The sequence below is a fragment of the Miniopterus schreibersii genome (genome assembly GCF_964146895.1).
Source record: "Miniopterus schreibersii genome assembly, chromosome: 16".
Taxonomy (NCBI): domain Eukaryota; kingdom Metazoa; phylum Chordata; class Mammalia; order Chiroptera; family Miniopteridae; genus Miniopterus; species Miniopterus schreibersii.
Window position 1 is genome coordinate 28014193 of NC_138116.1, and position 17598 is coordinate 28031790.

The 17598-nt window shown below is 50.3% G+C and overlaps 1 long non-coding RNA gene across 1 annotated transcript; it reads right to left on the reverse strand.

Annotated features, from left to right (window-relative positions):
• Positions 1-7160: 7160 nt before the first annotated feature.
• On the reverse strand, positions 7161-10935 carry LOC308568657. Its single transcript, XR_014000519.1, has 3 exons — positions 9934-10935; positions 8111-8210; positions 7161-7887 (listed from the first exon to the last, which is right to left on the reverse strand). It is a non-coding gene; the product is annotated as an uncharacterized lncRNA (long non-coding RNA).
• Between the last annotated feature and the right edge of the window lie 6663 nt (positions 10936-17598).

The window sequence follows — 17598 nt, forward strand, 5'->3', positions numbered from 1 at the left end:
AAGGACACAGCACATTGGGAGCAGGCCTAGAACTCAAACCCAGGGGTGTGCGGGGCACTGGTCTGGAGGCGGTGTGCTGGAGCCGAGGGGCGTCAGTTCTGGAAACGAGAAGCCCGGCCTTGAATCTAGGACCTGCCACTTAGAACCAATGGGACCTTGGGCAGATCACTCAGCCTCGATGGTCTCTGTAATGCAGGGATAATTCTATCACCTTATGCAGCCCAAGTTCACCAACTTTTCCTTCTGTAAGAAGGGACTTGGGGAAACCCAGCCTCTCCAATGGTTACGTTCACAAACCAACGCTAAGGTCCATGGCCTCTCACTTTAATCTCATGGCTGCTTCAGGACCCGCCTAAGGACCATGACTTTCCTCCCAAGTGCCCAGCAGGTGCCTGTGGAGAGACTTTCTCAGAAAGCTCAGGCCTCTATCAGCACGGTGGTGAGCTCAGGACTAGCCACATGATTGTGGGGCTTTTGTTGAAAAATGATTATGAATTTTGAGACAGAGCAAAGCATCAAACCAAGCAAAGGGCCCTTCTGGGACAGACCCTGTGCAACTTGCACAGGCCATTGGCCCACGAAGCCAGCCCTGGTGGAGCTCTGTCCCCGTGGCATGTGGGTGCATCACATCCAACTCAACAGAATATTGAATGTGTACGGGGGGACACTTCAGCCATAACCAACTTAAACCCCAGTCTAACTAGCTTTGGTTAAAATACAGTCAACAGCTCTGGTCAGGTGGCTCAGTTGGTTGGAGCATCATCCTGTGCACCAAAGGGTTACAGGTTCAATTCCCCGGCAGGGCACATACCTAGGCTGCAGGTTCGATCCCTCACTGGGGTTCCTAGGGGAGGCAACTGGTCAACATCTCTCTCTCTCTCTCTCTCTCTCTCTCTCTCTCCCTCTCTCCTTTCCTCTCTAGAATCAATTTAAAAAATATCCTCGGGTGAGGATTCAAAGATAAGAATAAAACACAGTACATAGTATTTCACAATTACGGTCATGCAAATGCTTTTTCATGGTTTTCAATCTTTTGAGTCAACATGGGGACAAAGCAGGAAAAACTTGTTGTGGAGAAAACATGAACGTCAATGACACAGAATGAAAAACCTATCTCCAACCAAGGTGGCAGGTAAACAGGCAGAGGAGGTGGTAGGGACACCCATATTTATTCTTAACCTAAAGAGAGTGGGCCGAGAAAAACTTCCTCGAGTCAAACAAAAGAAATAGATATCTATATACAGGTAATCAGTAGATATCTACTAGATGTACTTTAAATTTCAAAGTTGAGAAGGGGGGGTAGGAGTGTAAGTGAGCTTAAATTCTCACGTACCTTACAGAGAAGTCAGTAGATTTGGTCTAAAGTTATAAATCAAGAAATAAGCGTACAAGCATATTATCTAGAGTTATGGGGGTAACTAACCATCAGGAAAAGATAGAAAAGGGAACGTGTTGAATAGTTTAACTCCAGAATGAAGACGGAAGAATAGGGTGGAGTCTGGGGCTTTCTTTTATAAGCTCTTTTGTACTATATTTTGTTACCATGTTCCTATATTATTTTGATGATAATTAAAAGTTGTAAAGCTGGTGGGAATCAATTGCCGGACAGAGAAAGACAGAGGGGCTGACCTCAGCTGACTGCGTCAGGGCCTCTTTCTCCTAGGCCACTGACAGCTCCGGAGTCAGATAATTATGGCTCATGTTCCAAGGGGGAAAATGCAGAATATTCCAGGGAAGGACTCTGATTGGCTCACATGCCCACCTCTTGGACTGTGATTGGCTTCACCAGGATCATGTGACCAACTGGTTGCCAGGAAGGTTGAAATGCCCCCAAGACCAGAGTGGTAGAGGAGCTTTTCTGGAGGGGAGGGCGAGGCTGTCATTGGAAGAAAGGGAGAAAGAAGGGATGCTGGGGGACAAACTAACAGATGCCCATGACGCTGAGACTACATGGGCCAGACTGTGGTACAAGGTGTGGAAGACCTAGTGGAGATGACTGCAACATGGGGCTCTTATTGGGAACTGGGATGAGAGATGGAAGCAAGGAAATGATTTGCTGTTACCCAAGGGAGAGTGTGGAAAGAGCTCTATGATATTCACAGACGGTTCCATGGGAGCCAGCAGACGATCATGCACACTGCCAACTAGGGCATCAAGAAGTCTTATCAGTCCCAGTGGCCTCCCCGAGGTTCCCAGTGGCAGCACAGTGACTTGGGTCCAGATTTCATTTCTTCTCAGGGAAGCTTCTTCACCTCTCTGAGCCTGTTTCTCCAGAAGAATAGGACAAAGATTTCAATGTAGCACTTAGATTGGTTTGGGAAGCTGCAGTATAGAGCTTGGCACATAGTAGGCACTTTCTTACCCTTCTAGTGTCCCAGGGTCACCCACCCACATTGCCAGTTTTTCTTTGAAGATGGATAAACTGATTAGGTCCAACTTAGCTTAAAACCAAAAGACAGTCCTTAGAGTCGTTTCAGTATCCAGCCTATTATCCAAATGCCTAAAATAACCTAATTGTACAAAAATTGTCAACATACATCCCCACGAGAATAGAAGCTCCCTGAAGGCAGGCAAAGTGTTATTCATTTTTGCATCTCTCCCTGGTGTACCTAGCATAATGGAACCCCTCCCCCAAGTTGTGTGGGTTTTTTAAAAATAAATCTTTATTGATTTCAGAGAGAGGAAGGGAGAGGGAGAGAGAGAGAAACACCAATGATGAGAGAGTCATTGATCGGCTGCCTCCTGCACGCCCTCGACTGGGGACCAAGCCCGCAACCCGGGTATGTGCCCTGACTGGGAATTGAACTGCGATCTCCTGGATCCTAGGTCGGTGCTCCACCGCTGAGCCGCTCCTGCCAGCCCCGCCCCCCCAAGTTTTATTGAAATATAACTAACAGCACTGCATAAGTTTAAGGTGTACAGCATAGTAACTTATATATATTGTGAAATGATTACCACAGTAAGTTTAGTAATCATCCATCACCTCATATAGGTACACACACCGAAAAGGGCGGGGGGGGGGGGGAGTTTTCCCCTTGTCATGAGAATTCAGGATTTACTCTTAACTTTCAAACAGACCACACAGCAGTGTTAACTATAGTCGTCACATTGTACATCACACCACCAGCACTTACTTGTCTTATAACTGGAAGTCTGTACCTTTGACCACGTTCCTCCAATCCCCCACCTCTGCCTCTGGTAACCACAAATCTGATCTCTTTTTCTCTGTTTTTTGTTTTTAGATTCCACATGTGAGATCATACAGCATTAGTCTTACTCTGTCTGATTTATTTCACTTAACATAACGCCCTCAAAGTCCATCTATGTTGTCACAAATGGCAGGATTATGGCTGAATAATATTCCCTTGTGTGTACACACCCACTCACACACACATCTTACAAGTTCTTTATTTATCCCTTGATGGACTCAGGTTGTTTCCATGTCTTGGCTATTGTAAAAAATGCTGCTATGAACGCGGGGGTGCATATATCTCCTTGACGGAGTGTTTTTGTTCCCTTTGGATATATTCCCAGAAGTGGAGTTGCTGGATCACATGGTAGTTATATTTTTTATCTTTTGAGGGACCTCCACACTGTTTTCCATAGTAGCTGCACCAATTTACAGTCCCATGCACTGTGCACAAGGCTTCCCCTCCGTCTGCATCCTCTCCAGCATTTGTTACCTCTCGTCTTTTTGATGTAGTTATTCTGACAGGTGTGAGGTGATACCTCACTGTGGTTTTGACTGGCATTTCCCTAATGACATGTGATCTTGAGCATCTTTTCATGTATCCCTTGGCCATTTGGTATCTTCTTTGGAGAAATGTCTGTTCAGGTCCTTTGCTTATTTTATTTTTATTTTTCTGCCCATTTTAATTAGATTATTATTATTGCTATTGAGTTACGTGAGTTCTTTATATATTTGGGGCATTTATTTCCTATCAGATATATGATTTGCAAGAATGTTTCCCATTCTATAGGTTGTCCTTTCATTTTGGTGACTGTGCCTTTGCTGTGCAGAAGCTTTTTAGTTTGCTGTATTTCCACTTCTCTTGTTGCTTGTGCTTTAGGTGTCCTATCCAAAAAATCATTGTCAAGGCCCATGTGAAGGAGCTCTTTCCTATGTTTCCTTCTAGGAGTTTTATAGTTTCCGGTCTTACATTTAAGTACTTAATACGTTTTGAGTTGATTTTTGTGTGTGGTGTAAGGTAGGGATCTACACTGGACATTTTAATAGATTTTTAAACTGAATATATGAATGGGTAAAGGGATAAATGAGGCCCTAGAGAGAACACTGAAAATAAGAGATCCGTTTGCCAAGACAGACTCCTGGCAGGCAGCCCAGTGGGTTCAGGTGTCAGCCAAGGACAAACAGAGAGGACAAATGTGTGCCCGGTGTGGGGGCTAGGAGTCAGAGCACGCTGGAGGAGACAGTGGGCAATGGGCCTACTTCTTTGTTCATTCAACAGATGTGATGAACCACCTACCCTGTGGTGGACCCCAGGCACCTGGGATTTACCAGCAGCAAACATGAGTCCCCCTGCCCTCTGGAAGCTGATACCCAAGGCATTATGTGCGAGAGCAGCAGTGGGCCCTGGGGACCCTGGACGATGCATCCCCGTAGCTGCATCTTCCTGCTAATGCGCTTCTACTACTACTAACTACAGTCACAGCAGCAACACTTACAGGGAACCAAGTGTCTTAGTCAAGATCATTTCAGTTTTAATAGAAACTCAACTTGAACCGGCTTAAGCAAATAAAAAAGACATGTTTGGTTTATGTATTAATTTCTAAAAATACCAGGGGCTCACTAGATTCTGGCATGACTGGGTCCAAGGGCTCGGAAGATATCATCAGACTCTGTATCCGGCCCCATCTCATGGCTCTGCTTTCTCCAACTTCACATTGCTGACTTCATTCCCAAACGGCCACACAGTAAGAATGGCCTCTGGTAGCTCCAGGCTAACGATCTCAGCAAAGAGGAAGCACCTCTTTCCTTACTGCTCTGCAAACTTCAGAGCCCTGTTAGAGGGACCCGTCCAACTTCAGTCTGATGCCCAGGCCTGAGCCAGTCCTTGCAGTCAACACTGGGATGTGCTGATTGGCCGGGGTCTGGCGGTAGGGGTGGGAAAGGGGGCAGGGATAGGGGACAGGGACTGAGTATGAAGGGAGGTGGTCTCCAAAAGAGAGCAGGGCTGTCACTTGCTCAGCAAAGCCCCACACCTCCTAGGCTCAGGCACAAGACCAAGTGTCAGTTGAGCCTCCCAGCAGTCCTGGGTGGTGAGGCCATTCTGATCCCCACTTACAGGTGCAGGAACTGGCTCAGGGAGGCTGAGTACCTTGCCAGGGTCACACACCTAGTAAGTAGAGGGTCAAGGAGCGTGGATTCTTTTGTACCAGACAGAGGAGTTAGTGGGGAGGCTCTGAAGCACAGCAGGAGGTGTGTGTGTGTGGGGGGGGGTGTCACTGATTCAACCTAGTGAGCGGAGGGGGAGATAAATGGGAATAATCTGATGAGTGCGGCACTACCCTTGTCCCCCAGCCCCACGGCAATGACATTTCTCCTGTTCACCGTTCACTGAAGCAGGCGATGCAGACCCAGGAGCCAGGCTGCCCGGCGCCCCTAGAAAACACACAGCCTTTGGCAGGGGATTGAGTGCCGACGCTAACTTGGAGGTGGAATTCCAGGGCAGCGAGGGAAAAGGGGGGGGGGAACAACGCAAGATGATGTATAACCGCACTGCCACTGCGTTACAACAAACCGCAGATGGAAAACGTGCCTCAAAGGGTCCAAGGTGGGGAGAAGGAATATCGTCCTCCCACCTGTCTCCTCCTGCTCAAAGGTCGTCCCCAGAGCTAACTCCCTCCACGCTCGGGGTTGAGCTCTCCAGCCCCTTTGGCCGCTGTTTGGGAATCAGCCCCTTCACCCTGGGGTGTGGTCAGGGAGGGATCAGCTGCTGGAAGGCAGCTGGTCAGCTTCCACTGTGGGCCTGTGAGGACCCACAGAGTCCTTTACCCACAGAGGCAGAGCAAATAGGAGTCTGATGGACGGGGGAGCTGAGAGAATCTTCAGGACACAAGATGTGACACACTCACATTGTAGCTCTGTGACTTGACTTCTCCATGCCCCAGTTTCTCTGAGTAAAATGGGAATACCAGTACGTCCCCTAGAGTTGCTCAGAGGATTTGAGATAACTCATGCAAAGCACTGTCTGGCCCCTAGGCGGTCAACTGGGCTGGCCGTCTTGATTGTGCCTGGAGGAACTCGGGGTGCTGTCCTGGCTGAGCTACATTAGCCTGGACTCTTTCCATTGCAACGTGGCTCATATGAAGGAAAGGATGTATTGGCTCACAGAACTGGAAGGCCTGGAGGTGATGGCTTCAGCACAACTAGACCCAGGGGTCACTCAATCCCAAGGGATGTGGCCCACGGTGAGCTCACTACATGAGCTTTGGGAAAACACTCCCACCTCCAAGGGCTGGCCTGAGCAGAAAGAAGACTGAGAAGGTCTGGCTGAAGCACCTGTGAAATGAGAAGTTGGGTCTAAATTGGGGGTTACCAATTTGACATCCTCTGGACTTCTAGGATGGGTCCATGATTTGTTGGTCCCAAGCCAAAAAAAAAACCAACCCAAAAAGCAGATCTCCGTTTTTGGCGAGATCTCAACTCATACAAGCTTGCTCATAGTGATTGTCAGCTCAGACACGTAGTTCGTCTTTACAAGTTTAAGAAATACATTTGGGGAAGTGGATTGTGGCTTCACGAATGCAGTATGTTTAGAAGATGTAATCTTTCAACCCGCAGTATCCACAGGGGAAAAACAACTGACATCAGTCCAGGGAGGTGAAAAGGTGAGGACCATGGCTACAGCTCATCTAGACAGTCCTTCCCAGCAACCACATTCTTGGATACCAGGATTTGAGGAGCTCCCTCCCCAAGCAGTCCCTGGAGGCCCTTTATTAAGGAACAACCCAAATACCATGCTCCATTTCTCCAGCCACATAATTGTCCTTACTGTGTTCCTGATGTAAGCCCCAGGGCTTATCAGCTGTGTGACCTTAGACAAGTCATTCTACCTCTCTGAACCTGTTGCCTCAACTATAAAATGAGACTGGTGTCTAGACACAAAAATCAAAACACATGCCCACACAAAAGACTTGTATGTGAATGTTAAATCAGCTTTATTTGAAACAGCCCAAATGTTCATCTGATAAATGAGTAAACAAACTGGCACATCCATACAATAGAACATTACTTGGCAATAAAAAGGACTGAACTGTGCATGCAACATGAATACATCTCCAAACCATGTTGACTAAAAGAAGCCAGACACAAAAGAGCACACTATATGATATTTATATGAAGTTGTAGAAAAGGGAAAACGAATCTCTAGAACAAAGGTAGGTCAGTGGTTGGCTGAGGTTAGAGGAAGGAGGGAACTTGAATTAGTCTTGGTGGTGGTGGTAGTTACAGGGGTGCACATGTCTGACAAAACTTATGAATTGGACACTTAAAATGGGTGGAATCTATTGCATGTAAAGGATACCTCAAAGTTGACTTTTTAAAAATGAGATCAAAGGAAAACATTGCCTTTATTAGGACCCTTTCTAAGACAGAAACCCAACTCCGGGTAGTGTTGGGGAAAAAACTGCATTGGCTCATATAATCAGGTCAGTCCAGAGGTGCAGCTGGCTTCAGGTATGGCTCAATCCAGGGGCTTACTGATGTCTGGACAGTGGGTGCACTCGCCTTCTCTTAGCTCTCTTTACTCCTTGTTGGCTTTATCTTCAAGTAGAGAACAGGGTGACCACCAGTAGTTCCAAGCTTGGCAACTTCTGTCAACTTGGCAACTCCACAAAAAATGAATGCCTCTTTCCTCGCAGATGCTGTAAAAGTCCCAAGGGTGAGTCTCAGTGTCCATCCTGGGAAACATGCCTCTAAAGCTAGGGGGTGAGATTGGCCCCACCTGAACCCCAAGGGTTCAAGGTAGGAGAGGGGTGGTCCCCTGAAGGTATTATCAGAAGGGCCATGGATGCTGGGAAGGAAAAGCCACCCAACAGCTAGCACCTCTCTCCACATACCCGGGGCAATGCCATCACCTATTCCTACCTCCAGACACGCCTCTGCAGTGGCCAGGCCATCAGGGATAGGGCTCCAAATGCATTCGAGGTCCAAGGCTGCCTTTCTGCGATGACACAGGGCTCTTTGCCTGTTAGATACAAGAGTCAAAACAGAAATCAAGTGCTAATCTCTTCCCCACCAGCCAAGCCAAACAGAAAGCCCTTCCTGCCTGTGCTGGGCTGTCTGCACCCTGAGGAGGTGGGCGGTGGGGGGGGGGGGGAACCTCTGTAGCGGCTACTCTGGCCCAGAGGCAATGCCTTAAGACGGAGCAGCCGGACTTGTAGGATGAACCTTGAGGGGGTGAAGGATGCCTCCCCCTGGGCCAGACCAGCAGGGAATGCAGGGCAAAAGGGTGAGGAATATAGCTTCTCAACCCAGACCCACCATCCCGACAGGGTCTGGCCAGGGCAGGAGGGCCAGAGAGAAAACTGACAAAAGGTGGTCCCTGCAGAGATCAAGGACAGGAAGGTACCATCCAACACCCTGGAACTCAAACCTCACTTCCTGAGCTGTGCAGTGCAACTAGCGTTAAAAGAGCATCTTCTCCATGCCAGACACCACCCCGAGTTCTCTGCTGAAGGGGAGGGGAAGGGAGTGACTTCATATCTATAGTCAGAATCAGCCTACAACAGAGACACCTTCCCTCGGGGCACTACTGTGCCCAAACAAACGAGGCAACAGGCTCAAAGAGATGGGGGCTTCACCTAGGGCCCTAGCTAAGTAGCTGCCCTTGGTCAGACTCCTGGGCAAAGGCTTGTCTCCCTGCCCTACCCCAATTCCAGGAGCTCAAAGCTCTTGGCTCAGTCTGACTGCTCAAGGCTGTGAGATGAGCTGAGATTATTTCTGATGTAGGTAAGCCAAGGCAGTTTAGGACTATCTCCCGATCAGCTCCCCAAGGGATATGGACAAGAGAAGCAGGAACTGAGGCCTGCCGCCCTGTTTTCCATCACGGGGCTGGCGGAGTCGGCCTGCCCGGTCATCCTGCTTTCTGGGAAGCAGGTTAAATGGGTGTCGTTGCCAAGAGTGTATGCTCTGCCGCAAAAAGCTGGGCGGGGAGCAGGGCGAGAGCCAGACAGAGGAAGGAGAGAGCCAAGGCCCAGCAAGGGAAGGTGGTGGCCAACGCCTGGGCCCTCCCTGCCAAAGGAAGCCCGTGGGCCTGGCTCACAGCCGCTGGGCTTTGGGAAAATGGTGTTCTCAGCTCTCAACTGCCATCTCTGCCCTCCATGTCTAAGGCAGGCTGGCCCCCTCCGGCCCTACAGACTGGCCGGGGGAGCAGCCAACCACTTCCTGGGGCTGACAATGTGCCTGCCTATTAGTTCCCTACACTGGCATGCTGCCCAGCTGCCCCTCAGGCCAGGTCCTTGGAGTCCAGCTCTGTAGGAAAGAGGGAGGGGTAGGGACAGCCTTATGTAGACCTAGGCACCTCAGCAGGGGTCCTGATCCTGAGGGCCACCAGCTTGGAGCAGGGCCCAGAGGAGCGGGAAAATCAGTGGCCCCCTGCCACCCACAGCTGTGGGACCTGGGCCACACGCCTCTTGCATGTTCTGAAAATGGGGCTAAATCCTGCCCTCCCCAGAGCTGGGATCATTGGCAATGCAGAAGGCTGAGGGTCCAGGAGCACATTCAGCACTGGGGAAACTGAGGGACAACAACCCAGTCCCCCTGTGGGGCAGATACCTTCTCTAGGAGAGAGTAGCACCCACCCACCTCAAGTATTTCATCATCACAGTAACCTATTAGTAAGCATTGTGATATGATTATAATTACATGAGCTAATTACAAATAATAATAATTACTGAAAGACCACTGACCTTGGTAGTCAGGAGCCACAGATCTAAACCCCAGCTCCGCCACGTCCTAGCTGTGTGCCCTCCGGTAAGTCTCCTGATCTCCTTGGCCTCGGTCCTCCTGCTGTAAAATGAGGATCTAAGGAGGACTCTGAGCAGCAGAGAAAATAAAGGGAGTGAAAATCTGCCAACTGCAAATAGTCACATCGCCTGATCAGGCTCCGAAGGCAGAGCTGGAGGAAACCTCTCCCGTCTCTAACTTGTGGGCATACGGTGGATAGTTCTCTGCCTGCTTCAACAGAATCAGCTGAGGAACATCAGAAAAACAAACACAGATAATCCCAGCGGCCCCCAACAATTCAGATCCAAGTGGCCTGGGGTGGGGCCCAGGCTGTGGAGATTTTTTAACACTCCCAGGGATTCTTAGGTGACCTTGGTGGACAAGCAATGCAGTAGCCCACTTAGAAAATCAATCAGGACGTAGCCCACATTTCTAGCTTCCTCCATCTGTTTGGGGAGAGACGCAGTGTGCTGCTGTAAGGTCTCTGAGCTCCCTGGCTGGAGGCGAGCTTCAGACCATGGTCCATCCACTTGGCAAAAAGAAAATAGAGACTTTCTGGCTCCCGAGGGCAGAGAGCCATCACTCAAATGGGTTTCGAGCCTCGCCCATTTTAAAAGCCCCAATCCTGCTACCTGGATGGGGTGGGGGTGGGGGGGTTCATGCACAGGGAAGAAATGCTGGGAGAATATATTTCATTAGCAGACATTATCCGCAGCTCTGAGCATTTATGAGTCCTACCATACTTTTGGTATTTTCTAAATGCTCTATAGTGCAAGGCAGTTCTTTTATATCTTGGGAGAAACAGTATTGTTTTATTTTTGATGTATTGCCTTTTTAAACATTGATATAGTGCCTTCTGAAAATGTTTTGGGGGTAGAGACTGAGGAACATGCTCAGGAACGAGGAGTTTTGCAGGGGAGGGAAGGGCAGGGCAAAGGGGCCTTAGGAACAGCTGGCTTGAAAGTAGCAAATGCTGCGCCGATGAGAAGGGAACGTGTTGTATCGCCCTGTGCCCGCTGTCAGCCGTGGGAATCTCATGCCTACTAAGGAAGGACGAACATCACTCCCCCTCAGCCCCCTGATGACTTTACCTTGGAGCTGCCCCTTCCCTTGGGCAGAAAAACGGCGAGGATCGGGTGCAAACCCAGTCCCTTAGACATGGGCTCCGGGAGAGCTGGTGTGGAGCAGGCTCAGAGGGCCAGAGCCCAGGCAGCAAGGGGCCTGGCTGGCCAGGACTGAGGATCAGGGTTCCACAGACGGTCATCTTCTTGAGTGACGAGAGCTTTCGAGTCAGAACCTGGGAGGGAACCTGAGCAATAACTGGAGTTTGAATTTCCCCTGCTGACCTGTGAGATCAACAGGACCACAGATGGGTCTTGCAGCCTCATCTGTCTGTCCATAGGCAGGCCACGGCTCAGCCTCAGCTAGCAAGGAAGATTCTGTTGCTGTGGGATATGGTGACATTAAAAACATTTTGAGAGAAACAGCGATTGGCTACCTCAGGTACACACCCCGACCAGGGATCGAACCTGCAACCTGGGTATGTGCTTTGAATGGGAATCAAACCAGCAGCCTTTCGGTGCCAGGACAACGCTCAACCAACTGAGCCAGGGCAGATTTGGTGACATTCTTGTGGACTGGTGTTCTTGGGTTAAGGGGTGGGTATGTCACAAATTGGTAATTTGGCTTCTTAACAATCCCCCAAGAATCCCAAATCCACCAAAGATAAGGCCTTGGCTTAGCCACTGTATCTGTGGGGTGGGGATAGAAAAGGTAGGGACACCTGCTGAGAATGGAGGAGACTCAGGAAGTGAAATAGGGATAGAAAACACCCAGCAAGCTCCAGGGTCATAGCAGGGGGTTGGGGGGGGGGGGGGGAAACGATCTTGAACCCACTGCAGGTGTATTTGCAAAATGGCCAGCTCCCTGGGTCTCAAGGAGTGGTCTGAGGCCCTTTCTGTGTTAAGGTACAGTGCAAGTTCCTGCCCAGGGGCCCCTAAACCGTTCCAGCTTCTCAGGAAAGGCGGGGCACCTGGCCAGCCGAACACTGTGGCTCTCAACATAAGAGGCCCAAAGCTGTCCTTCCCTGTGCCCTGCATGTACAGCTGGGCTCTTCTGAATCTTTACCACACAAACCAGGGAGACCCTCCAGTCCACAAAGGAGTATCTTGATGCCCAATCCTCCACCAAAAAATTGTAAAAATATATGCAAAGCAATGCATAGGCCCAACAAAATTGTTTTCATAATCAGCAAGTCCCAGTTGGACCCCAGGAAGCCCTTCCCATCCCCTAGCGGTCAGGTGAGTGAGGGGTGGGTCGCCAGCCACTGCTCGATGCCCACTGCAAGAGCAATAAGGATTTTTAGGGGCATTATGACTTGAGTCAGAATACACAGCTGCCCCTGAAAGTCCCTTATTTTTCTTGCTGTCCTTCAATACTCCAGGTGAGTCAGCAGTCGACTGGCTGGCCCAGGTGAGTGAAGATGGTGTCCCCTCACCTGACACTGGCCCACCTCCCCACAGCCCAGGGGAAGCTCTATGGTGGGTGGGTGGCTGCAGGGTCTCCACAGTGACAATTTTCTCCAGTGCTTAGTCTGGCCTCACTGCCCCTAGGACATGCCCAAAAATGACTAGCCTTTGTTCCACCCAGAGACAAGTCAAAACCCAGTGCCTTCTGCCCATGGGGAGCCATGGATTAGGGTCCTGGAGGAATCTCGAGTGGACAGGTGCAGCCCACGAACCAGGGAATGCAGTAAGACCAGGAGAAGAGTCGTCAGGACCTACCCTGCAGAGACCGAGCTCCTAAATGACAGTCACGGGCCTCACACTGACGCGTTAACTGCCTCAGATGCCAGGCCTGGTTCAGGTAGAGAAGAAAACCCTGGGAAGTGCCCCAGAAGACCAAACCGAGCCAGAAACCCTGGGGGGGAGCCGCTCCTCTCCCTAAACCCTCTTAAAACAACAGCTTAAAGACACAAGATTCTGAGCAGACAGGACCTGAGCTCTGGCTCAGCTTCCCTCCAGCCGGCGTGGCCTCGGTCACCCTGTCTGTAAAACGGGCCCAGAAGGAGCTAAGCTCCCACTTCAAAGGAAAGGCAAGAGGAAATGAGAACATTGCAGCTGTCACATCCAAAGGAACTGTTCCTGAAAAGCTTCTAGTCACGATCCTCTGTCCCCAGTGGGAGGCAAGAGGCTGCAAACTGAGAACAGCGCGCCCTGGGGGAGCTGCAGCCTGAGCCGATCTCAGTCCAGTCCCACCCCCATCAGAGGAGCTCTGGAAAAGGCAACAGCTTCCCGAGGGCCTGAGTAGGAAGGCAGGTCCGCCCCCTCCACCGAAACAGCCTATGCTGAGCAAAGATTTGTGTGTGTCCCCACAGTTTTCAGGTTCAAATCAATGAGCTGACAGGCTCTGCTGGAAGACACGGGCAGGAGGAAAGGGGGGGTCAGAGAGTGGCCCACAAGACAAAGGGCTGATGACTGATTACTTACGAGAGGGATGAAAGGGCTTCTGGAATCAGAGCCTGGTTTCGGTTCCTCCTCTATGGCATGATCCCCTCTGCCCCCAGGTCTCCAGAGCATCAGAGGCCGTGATCAGGACGACCCCAGCAGGCCACTCCACAGACCCCAGGACTTTGACTCCTTTGAACTCCATCACATGGAATGCCACCCATTGACAGGTAACTTGTCCCCTGAAGCCAGGTCATTCTATCCAGGGCCCCGGTTTGGCTGAAATCTGCTCAGCTGACCACCAGGAGCCTACCCACCCAGCCTGGCACTGTGTCCACTCCTCAGGGGCTTGGTCATCCTTCCGGCTGTGTGTGCAGGACCTGAGGCCACTCAGGACACAGATGGCTCCCCTGCTGTGGTGAGAAGCACAAGCCACAGAGGACAGACCTGGCGCCACTATCTGCTTATTACCTTGATTCTCAGCACCTCCCTCAGCCTTTGCATCTGTAAATAGGAATAGATAAGCCCACTTTGCAGGGTGATGTGAGAATTGAAGGGAAGTTTACAAAGCCCTGAGCTGGCTCCTTAACAAAATTGTATTTCTTCTCCAAGTACCTTTCCCCCTTCCCCTTCAGACTCCCTGGGGGTCTCCAAGGACTCAGGCCACGGAGCATTAGCACTACCCTGCACCTTTCCCCCACACCCCAGGTCCTGTCTTGTTCAGACTGAGAGGAAACCGTGCTGGGAACCCCAGCTCCCCGGCTATGGCTTCAGTCCCCTCAAAACATTATGGCAACTGTCACCTTGCCCAAAGTTTTCTACCCTAACCAAGATCACGGCAATATAGGCCACTAGCAAAACCCAAGCTGTCCACACACACTAGGATCTGAGCCATCTGAACCCTTCAACAATGTCACCACATCATGCTTTGCCTCCTCCACAGCCCCTGGTCTGCGCAGCCTCTGCGTGAGCTGGTGCCGTGGCCTGGGGTGCCCCAGCCCCAATGCAGTGGAGGGGAGTAAGAGGGCGAGACCTGGCTCACCACATACTAACCACAGAACCTTGGGCAAGCTGCCTCACCCCTCCCTGCTTCAGTCTGGTCCTTTCTGAGATCAATCGGGTTGTTGGAAGATTAAATGAGTTCATTCCCATCAGAGGCTGAGAAACGCGCCTGGCACAAAGCATTTGATCGGGTTAGCTCTCATGGTGGTCCCCTGCTTTGTCCTTCAAGATTCAGTTCACCTCTTCTGGGTGCTTTCCCTGACCACGGCTAGAGCCCCTCCTATCAGCCCACAGGCAGCATGGTCGTGGGACGACCTGCATCACATACACTTCTTAATGATGCTGAGTCTCGAGCCCCTGAGGTTGGCTGGGGGGCCAGGGAGTCTGCAATCCTAACAGGCTCCTCAAGTGGTTCTGAGACATCTGTGTCTGAGAAGCACTGGTCTGTACCACTGTATCACCATGGTACAGGCAGGCAGTGCCTGGCCTAGGTGCTCAGACGTGAGGTCAGGGGGGCTGTGCCAGGCTGTGGTCAGAGGATTCCCCCATGCCGTGCTAGGTGAGTAAAGGTGACCCACCTGGCCTTGGTTCAGACAGCAGAACTAACCCATCACCAAACACACCAGCCCTCTTTCCAGCTCCTCGGGCCTTCCCTGAGCCCTTGCTCTGCCTGGCTTCTGCTGAACACACATTGATGACCAAGGGGCTGCAGCCCCCTTCTATCTACTGGGGTAGAAAAGCCATCAGGGCTTCCAGGGGAGCTGCAGAGTGAGGAGAGATGCGTTAGGGTCTGAACACACAGACCCTAAAATAGCCAGCAACCCACAAAACCACGATGGGAGGAAAAGAAAGGCCAAGCAGATGTATCACCCTTGTTGGGCATTTTCTCTAGAAACGAAACTATGCAACAGTCCCACCCTTACAAGGAAAGGAGGTGGTTGGGCAAAGGGTAGTAGCCCCAGAGCGTCTTGGAAGGAACCCCTCCTACATTGAAGCTGCTGGGCACACAGAGGCCAGGCCTGCTCCTAGTTAGGGGCCAAACTTCCCTGGCACAGAGAGCTGGGTAAGGCTGGGTGGAGGGATGCTGGCACTCCCAGCACTCAGCTCAGGGGACTGGGCTCTGCAGGGTCCTGCCCTCCTCCCAGCCCACTGGAGGTGGGAGCCTCTGCTAAAGTGGAAAGCCTTCTTGAACTCGCTGGCCGATCTGGACCTAAGATGAACAAAGCCTGGAGACCTGAATCTCATCCATCAGAGCCCCTGAATTTATGATAACGCATCTCTCCGCCAGAAATTCTTTTGGTAAGAACACCTTGGCTCTTAAACCCTCACTCCCACCCTCTCAGCATCACCCTCCCACCATGCTCTGCAAACTCTCCAGCCCTGCCTGGCCTGATGCTGACGGCCAGTGTTCCTTGGGGTTGGCTCAGCCCCCAAAACTCATCAGTGGGTGGAGGTCCAAGTGCCCCTCAGCAAGGCTGGACTGGTGCCCGAATACATCTGTCCACACGAATACACACTCCCACCGATGAGGCCAGGCCAGGGAGGGCAGTGCCTTCCTCTGGCCCATATTTCCAGACTGTCCAGGAGCCAAAGTCGGGTGAGTGCTGGTGTTACAGCTGCAACTTTTATCTCCTTAAAGGCACCTCCACTGGGGGAGAGAAACCAGACAAGCAAACGGGTGCAGATGCATGGCTAGCATATGAGGGAGGAGAGAGTCTATTGTAAAGGACACATTTATCCTCACAAAGAGTCAGCAAACTGTGGACCCACACACCAAACCCGGCCCACCGCCTGTTTTGATAAAGTTGATTAAAACACAAGTGTATTCTTGTATGTATTATCTATGGTGGCTCTCATGCCACAAGTAGAGCAGAAGAGTTGCAACTGAGACCCTGTGGCCCTCAAAGCCTAAAGTATTTACAGTTTGGCTCTTAAGAGATGTTTGCCAACCCCGTGCTTCTGACCAGTACAGCACTCACTCGGCACCGAGGAGACACAGTTAGCAAGACTTGCTCAGCCTGCATAGAGCTCAAGGCGTGGTGAGGAAAGGCCTCTCAGGACCACCGCTCAGCTGGCCCCTTATTCAGCCCCCAGGCTGCTCCTACAGCTGAATGAGAAAAGCCCTGACCAGTCTGCAACTCTGCCCCCACTGTGGGGCACAGAGCTGCTGTCGGGCTGCTATCTATTACCTTTCAGAATTTTTCAGGTTTTATAAGGTAACGTGGTACATATACAACACCCCACCAGCAGGGCAGCAGACATAACCATTTACTGTCTCTGCAGTGAAACCATGAATATTTACACTCCCCAAGATAAATATAAACTATACTACACTGAGTCTCAAGTCAGGGTCAGGGTTCCCCAAGAAATTAGCTACAAAAACAACTTTTGGTTTTCATAGTTTTTTGCAGTTCAGCAGCAACAGCAGTTACAGAGGGTGAAAGCTGAGTCCCAACTCCATTCCCGTGTCTTCGTTGGACATCCCCAACCCTGCAGACCACCGCGGTGGCCACCAGCACACACACAAGGCACACAAAATATGAACTGAATGAACTCACGTCACCAAAATTTTTTCTCCAAAGAATAGCTACTACCATTTTCGCTGAAAACTAGCAAAACATTTCCTGCCTGCTGCCTGATAGGCAGGCATATAGGTACCTGTTTTGGGGGGAGTAGCCAAAATAGCAAACCCTTGTGTACTTTCCTCAGAGCCTCCCTGTGGCCAAAGTTTCATTTGAAAATCTGTATTAATTGTATAATCTGGTGTCATATGCTATAATTATACTCTTTTGGGTGGAAAAACAAAAAAAATTGTATATATGTATGTATATACATATATATAATTTAATAGCACCTCTTCCAAAAAGGGCAAAATATCCAGAAAGTCTAAAGTAAATGTCTTATCTGAAACTAATATTGAATGTCAACTGTAATTGAAAAAATATTTTAAAAAGTAGAAGGTAAAAAAAATCACCTCAAACTTCAGATAGTGATACTGAGAAAATATCTTAACACACACTATCCACAGATAAACACACCACCTCTTATAAAGTGCAGCTCTTCTGTGTTAAAGGAGATCTGAAAAGATATTTCAGCAATAACACCCATCAGACGCCCTGGAATTAAATGGATTTTCCCCCTTTTAAACGTATCTCGTTTTTAGCATTCTGAAATGCCATG